Here is an 8,289-nt window from a genome sequence, read left to right on the forward strand (position 1 = left end):
GACCAACCCAGCTCACGCTGTAAGCCCCTTTCAGATATTGGAAGAGAGCAGTAAGGTCTCCCCTCAGCCTCCTTTTCCTCAGACTAAACAGCCCCAGTTCCTTTACTCTCTCCTCCTAGGCCATGTTCTGCAAGCCCTTCCCCAGCCTTGTTGCCTTTCTTTGGACCTGCTCCAGCACCTCCATGTCCTTTCTGTACTGAGGTGCCCAAAACTGAACACAATACTGGAGGTGAGGCCCCACCAGTGCTGAGCACAGGGGCAGGATGACTTCCCTGGTCCTGCTCACGACTCCATTCCTGATCCAAGCCAGGATGCCATTGGCCTTCTTGGCCACCTGGGCACATTGCTGGCTCATATTCAGCAAACTGTCCATCAGAACACCAAGGTCCCTTTCCATCAGGCAGCTTTCCAGCTGCTTCTCCCCAAGCTTGTAGGGTTGCATGGGGTTGTTACGATCAAAATGCAGGACCCAACACTTGGCCCTATTGAAACTCATGCAGTTAACCTTGGCCCACTGATCCAGTCTATCCAGTTCCCTCTGTACTGCCTTTCTCTCCTCAGGCAGATCAACACTCCTTCCCAGCTTGGTGTTGTCTGCAAACTTACTGAGGATGCACCCAATCCCCTCATCAAGATCATTAATAAAGATGTTGAATAGAAGCAGCCCCAGTATTGAGCCCTGGGGGCCACCACTCGTGACTGGCCACCAACTGGGTTTAACTCCATTGACTGCAACTCTTTGGGCCTAGCCATCCAGCCAGTGTTTCACCCAGTGGAGCATATGCCCATCCAAACCATGGGCAGCCAGCTTCTCCATTGAGGATGCTGTGGGGGACAGTGTCAAAGGCTTTACTGAAGTTCAGGTAGACCACATTGACAGCCTTACCTTCATCCACTACACAGGTCACCTTGTCACAGAATGAAATCGGGTTTGTCAGACAGGATCTACCATTCATAAACCCATGCTGACTGGGCCTGATCCCCTGGTTGACCTTTAACTGGTCCATGATGGCTCCCAAGATTATCTGTTCCATAAACTTCTTCAGCACCGAGGTGAGACTGATAGGTCTGTAGCTACCATGATCTTCTTTCTGGCCCTTTCTGAAGATGGGCATCACATTTGCCAGTTTCCAGTCCACTGGAACATCCCCAGTTAGCCAGGACTGTTGAAGGATGATGGAGAGTCTTGGCAACCAGAGCTTGGCAACCACATCCACCAACTCCCCCAGCACTCTAGGGTGCAGAACATCTGGCCCCATCTGGACTTGTGAGTGTCCAGCTTTTGGAGCAGGTCCAAAACCATTTCAACATAGATTATGCAGGGTATAACGTGTGTGTACTCAGCACTGCAGTCATCTTTGGGTTTTAGAAACCACTTTGTGGAGGCTATTAGTTATTGGACACTTTGCTTTGTCTCCTTGGGGAGCCCAGCTATAAGGAGATAAGGAAGTACATTTTCCAGCAGTTCCTCAGCATCCCTTTCTCTTTCATTTTCCTCCTTTCCCTAGATTAGTTACAATAGCTCTTGAGAATTTTGAATATCTGTGGGATGTTCAAATTAGCATGCTCCTATTGCAATGTGTTGTGAATGTGTTTCAGGTTATGTTTAAGTTTAAACAATTATTTAAAAATAACCCAGAGATCTCTGCCCTGACACAGGATAGATCTGAGTGGCTGGGGTGGTATGAGCAGGTGCGTAGAGCAATGAACACAGCCAGAGGTTTGAAACTTCACTCTGAACAGCTGCAGAATCATGAAAAACTAGTGGAATATTTGGAAAAGGACTGCCATCACCCTGGCAATCCTAAAGAGACATAAATCACTGCAGCATGCTGGGACCTGGCCCATGCCTACCGAGCTCAGCATCCTCAAGGAGAAGAAAATAATTCAAATCATTCTGAAAACCAGTTTTGCCATAAGGCAAAGTAAGGTCAAGGAACCTGCACAGGAGATCCAGTTCTTAGGAACAAAATGGCAAGATGGATGTTTTCAAACCCTCAAAGATGTGATCAATAAAATAACTGCTATGTCCCCACCAACTAACAAAAAAGAACACTCCAGGGGAGACTTGAGGTAAGCCCCTGTGGTTTTGGAGCCAGATATACATAGGATGTGAGGCCTACTATACTGCAATTGAAAAGCAGATATTTTTTGCAGCATATGAAGTGTCCAAGCAGCTTGGAAATGTCTGGTACTGAAGCACAACTCCTCTTGACACCCTGACTGGCTGTGCTGGGCTGGATGTTTGAAGGAAGTGTGCCCTCCGCATGTCATGCTGCTGATGCTAAGTGGAGTAAATGGGTCACACCCCTCACACAGTGGGCTCAAACAGGGAATCCCATAGTTGTCCAGGAATCTTAGAATCTTAAGGACTGGCCCAAAGGCAAAGATTTTGGAATATCACCAGAAGAGAAGGTGATGTGCTGAAGAGTCTCCGTTGTATAACAAACTGCCAGAAAAAAAGAGATCTGGGCATTCTGGTTGTAAAAGTCGTCATGTAGGTGCTCACGTACCCAAGTCGTGCAACTGAAGGACATCAAAACAGCCAGCAGGTGGATTGGGCAATAGGATTGAGACAGCTCAGGTAGAACTGGAGAGGCAAAATAAGGGTGAATTATTTCTAGCTTGGTGGGCCCATGTCACACCAGGCCATCAAGGAAGAGCTGCAACGTATAGATGGGCTTGGAAATGAGGGGTGGACATGACTATGGATGCTGTGGCACACTGTATCTGTGAATGTGAAACATGGGCTGCAAGGGAGTAAAACCTCTTTGGTATGGAGGACAACAACTGAAATACAAGTATGAAGATGCATGGCAGTTAGGGATCACAGTCCCACAAACACACCATGGCAAATGCTGTGTGCTACAGTGGTGGAAGCAACCACTGGCTGGCTTGAAACAAATCCCATGCCACCACCTGAAATGCTACCCTGGGTCTTGAAAGTAAGTCTTGTGCTAACATTACCCCAGAAAGAATGGAATCATGTGATGGGACTCATTTCCAAAACAATCTCATAACCACATGGGCCAAAGAGCACAGCACTGAATGAGCATATCACATCTCCTATCGTGCACCAGCTTCAGGGTCACTGAATTATGCAATGGACTCTTGAAGGCTATGCTGAGAGCAGTGGATGCTGGAACATTCAAACACTGGAACACGTTCAGCAAAAGCCTCCTGGCTAGTCAGTGCTTGGGGATCTGCCAGTTGAGCTGGTCTTGCCCACTCAGACCTCACGAACCTTTAACCCTCAGGGTGATTGAGAAGGCCCTGGGCAGCCTGTTCTGATGGATGGCAACCCTATGCACAGCAGGCAGATTGGAAATGGATAAACTCTGAGGTCTTTTCCAGCCCAAGCCGCTCTCTGATTCAATGATTCTTGTAGTGTCTCATGGCTAAACAATTGTAAATGTTTAATAAGCTCCAACAATGTATATTAATTTTGTATGTGATCTCTTTAATTCTTCAGAGAATCATCAGTCAGATAATTTTGCCTCTCTTTAAAATCAGTAGGAGATACTGAATTATTCATTTTAAACCATCTGCAGTCTCGGAGACTCCTATCCGGAGGAGCTCAAAGCAATTGCAATTTTGAGTCAGAAAAGAGAGACTTTTGGAACAAGGCACGGAATTAAATCCTCAGAGGTGCTCTCGATGTCCTTTTCAAACAGCTTGCCCCACTAGTCCATCCACCACACTTCTGTCTGCCCCAGTGCGGCAGAGTCCCTGAAATGAGTTCGGCAGCACAGGAATATCAGAAAGTTTGTTGCAGTTTTTTTCCCTACTTTGCTCTGCTCACATTTTCTTGCAGTACCATGCACTGTAAAATACCAAGCATCCCCTACAAACACAGTTGGATCATTTTCATGAGACAATGAAGACAATCCTCTTCATGAGGAAGAGTTTTCTGGTCCAAAAGCTGTGTTGCCTTGGATAGATCCCAACATAATTATCATTCTCTTTCTGCCAACTTATTTTTTACATTTTATAAACCAGAAGACATTGCATGGAGGTGCTTTTGAAAATAAATGCATTTGGAAAAATGAAATGGTGCTTCATTTCCTAGCCCAGGCATCACTAAGATGGTTTATTTCATTGCTTCAGCTGTTTTTGTTTGCACTATTGCATTATAGTAACAGTGGAATTTTAGGCAGTACTAATATAGCACATTTATCTCTAAAACTTCAACATTTGACCCAAAAGAGTGTTTGGGTCAACAAGCTGGTATTTCTTACAGGAGGTGTCAAAAGTCAGAATTAGGGTGTCTGTCTCTCCTGTGACATAGGTAGTTTCACCTGTGCCCAAAGTTCTGCAGTGTTCCCTGTGGCAAGCTGACTTATTGCTGTGTCACCAGTGGGCACAGCTTTATTTAAGTTTTGGAGGAGTGTTCAGAGACCTTCATAATTTTTATTTCTATACAGCTCAACAACTCCAAGTGCTGCAGTGAGGAATGCTGCTGAGCACCATTTATTATTTGCTCTCAAACAGTTTTGTGGCTGTCATCTGCTACTCACATACAACAAAAATGATCCTTCTTGAGTATTTCACACCACACCGAGGTGCTGTGATGAATTCAGAAGCCACTAGGTGCCAGTGCAGTTTTACATGAGAACAAGCTCTCCACTGAACAGAGCCAAAGCATATAAATTTTTTTAAGAATTTAGGCAACTTGCCAGTTGTTAAATTTAGCTTTACTCATCACAGTTGCTCAACAGGGCTGCTCTCCTCTGATATATAGCCATTTGTGCCTTGCGTACGTGCTGAAAAGGAGAGCAGAAGTTCCACCTTTTTTTATCACAGAACATAAACTAATACGAACTTCAGAAACTCATCCAGGAGGTGCACACATCTATGTGCTAATCCTGGCTCTGCTGACCTGCTTTGCAAAGCTTGATCATGCTGCTATTGTCCCTCCCAAATTACCAACAGTATTTGGTTCTGTAGTAGAGAAGATAAATTAGGATCTGACCCAAGGCATGGGAGAGAAAGAGGAGAATCTCACTGCAGTCTCTTGGTTTTCCTGTGGGCTTTTGAGAGTTTGCATGTTTCACAGAAGACCTTTGCAGGTCAACCAGCCAGCAGCTATGGCAAGGATCTGGCTCTGGAGAGATGCTCAAGGTGCTGACGAACCTGCCCCAGATACGCCCAAAGGAGAGAGAGGGCCATAGGTGGGGCCGTCCACACAGCCTATGGCAGGTCTCAGTATTGACAGGGACAGTAATTTCCACTCCTTAAAGGAAAGAAGCATCCCATAAGAGTGACCCGAGGCTGCTAGTCTCTGGCTTGAATGTCATAATTGAGAGCATTTTTCCCAAAAAAGGGGAGATCCAGGTATATGTGTTATTGGAAGATGAGAAGAGATGGTCTACAGGAGCTATGGGAGACACACAAACTCAAATATAAAGCAGATCACATTCAGAATCCCTGAAGACTCTATCCCATAAGTTTCTAGAAAGGTTTCAGTGGGATGTGAAAGATACTTTCCAAGTGGGATGTTTCAGGGTTGATCCAGCTACAGTGGAGTCTGCTGATTTTTCACCATTTATCTTCTTATTGCTCATGGCTGAAATATATCTGGGACTTATTTGTTGGAGGATGTACATAGTTTTTGGATCTGTGTTGCTATCCACTAGGAACCTGTATCTTTGCAAATCAGAAATAATGTTTTCTTTTAAGTTAGGATGCGAGTTTCAGCTTTCCAGTTTTCCTGAAAATCCTCCTTTCTCTCTGTAGTGGAAATGCTGAGTCACAGCCTGAAGCAGTCACTGAGCAGCTGGTGGGAAGGCAGGGCCAACCCAGGGGAGCTCAGGTGCAAGCAGTGCACCTGAATGACAGCAAGGGGCAGAGCCAGGATCCCTTTCAAAGTCCTCTTTGAAGGGCTGGTGGTGGAGGTGAGGTTGTCTTTTTCAGGTATTCTAAAGGTAAGCAGCTCTTTTTCTTTGTTTATGTATCTGTGGCTGTTGTGTTTGGGCTTGTTCTCATTTGCTGTAACCTAAGACTTTGCCACCCTGCTATTGTCATCCTGTTATAGCATTATGCTCTCCAAAATTCATCAGCCAACTGTAGAGCAAAGAGGGAATCTCTGTTCTCTAAAGGAGGGGAAATGTTACAGCACAAAAGTGAGTCCTGCCATCGCCCTGATTTTAAACAAATGAAAGCAGGACATCAGGAACATTTAATAAGGTAAAATAACAGAGCTGGCAAAGCTGTTGCTCTTGCTAGAGCCCAGAATACAGCTGACCTCTTTGTAAGTGTCTAAAAACAATGTTAGACTACTTTGGAGAAATCCTATTTGGCTTGACAGGGATGCCTTCTGTTGTATGTTGTACGCTAGCAGGAGAATTAGCGATAGGTTTTCCCATATTTCTTGGGGTCAGGATCGCTCTAGAGAAGGGTCCCAAATGTGCAAAACAAGAACTTAGGGCTTGCACTGTCTGAATGTTGGGTGTGGAAGCAGGAATTGCTACCACTCAGTCATTCAGCTGTTAAAAATCAAGTCCTCATTCTCTTAAAATGGCCATGATGGTAGCAGTTTTCTCCTTGGAGAACTGATGACAGGCTCTTCTCATGGTGGGACCAGCCCTAAATGCTGTATCACCCTGTCTGTCCTCTTACTTTTCACCCTAAGACATGTAGGGAACAAAGGTCGTACATTTACCGCAAAAGTGCTTCCTGCACTGACAAGGAAATAAATATTGGCCAAAGAGATGGAGGAAAAAAAACACCCAAACTCTTGATTTTTTTAATGTAAACGTATAGAAGTACAACAGTATTTTCTGCTGCGTACAAATGCCAGTGCCACCAAAATGCATGTTGAAAACTCTCAGCGTTGCCAAGCAGTTTGTGACCTTGACTGCATGACAGAATCACAGAATGGCCAGAGTTGGAAGGGACCTCAAGGATCATGAAACTCCAACTCCCTGCCACATGCAGGGCCCCCAACCAGCCTATTTAATACCAGACCAGACTGCCCAGGGCCCCATCCAATCTGGCCTTGAACACCTCCAGGGGTGGACGGGGCATCCACAGCCTCTCTGGGCAGCTGTTCCAGCACCTCACCACTCTCTCTGTAAAGAACTTCCCCCTGACATCCAACCTAAATCTTCTCTCCTTCAGCTTCAAACCATTTCCCCTTGTCCTGCTGTCATCCACCCTTTCAAAGAGTTGATTCCCCTCCTGTTTGTAGGCTCCCTTTAGGTCCTGAAAGGCTGCAATGAGGTCACCTTGCAGCCTTCTTTTCTGCAGGCTGAATCCAGCCCAGCTCCCTCAGCCTGTCTTTGTAGGGGAGGTGCTGCAGCCCTCTGATCATCTTTGTGGCTCTCCTCTGGACCCTCTCCAACAGCTCTCTGTCTTCCATGACCTCAGATCCATTCCTGCAGAGCAAAGTGTGCTCTTATTTACGGTGTACAGGATGACTCTTTTAGATACAACTTAAGGTATGAAAGAAGTGAGGCATTCATATTGGTTTTAAAAGTTTTAATGAGATTTCAAAGTCCAGTTAATGCCTTTTGATTACTTTAGAATTACAGATTTGCTTCACAGAATTTAATCCCGGTTGTCATTTCCTCATAATGGATGATTGAGATGCTATTTTCACTTCATTCTCTTTAAACGTACACAATTGTTCTCCAGTAAATGGATGATGTGATTTTTCTACACTTCATAGTGTTAAAACTATACAAATATTGTACTAAGCGTACAAAAATAAGTGCTTCATGCACACACTTTAATACTGCTTCTTGTCCTTTTCTTTGACATCTTTCTGAACTTATATAAATAAATGAAAAAGCAGACAAAAGTTACTGAACATGGAAAGCAAGAAATGTTTTCTGCCAATCTTAGTATTTTTTTTCTTAGAGAGACACACAGATATATCATTCATTGGCAGTTTTCTCAAACACAAAATAGACAGAGGAGAAAGTAAAGCCACGATACCAGTAACACTCTTAGTTATTTCAGCCTCTGTGAACAGGATCGTCATTTTCTGCAAATCAAAGTGTGCTGAACAGTAACCACAGAGGGCTGTAATACCTTTTGGACCACCCTAATGAACTACTTTATAAATAGAAATAGTCTAATGTGCCACAAACTGTACAGTTTTATATGTTTTTGTTCCATTCCTAAGCAAAATCAAATCAGCCCAAGTATTAGAATGCAAAATACTTGGAGCCTGCTCATCAGCACCTTGTCCCAGATCATCATGGCTGGTACAGCTACAGAGATGTGGGGAAAGCTCCATCTCAAGTGACAGAACTGCTCACATGGTGCCGCAGTACCTTATTTAGT

This window comes from Tetrao urogallus (assembly GCF_951394365.1).
Source record: "Tetrao urogallus genome assembly, chromosome: 5".
In the NCBI taxonomy this organism is placed as follows: Eukaryota; Metazoa; Chordata; class Aves; order Galliformes; family Phasianidae; genus Tetrao; species Tetrao urogallus.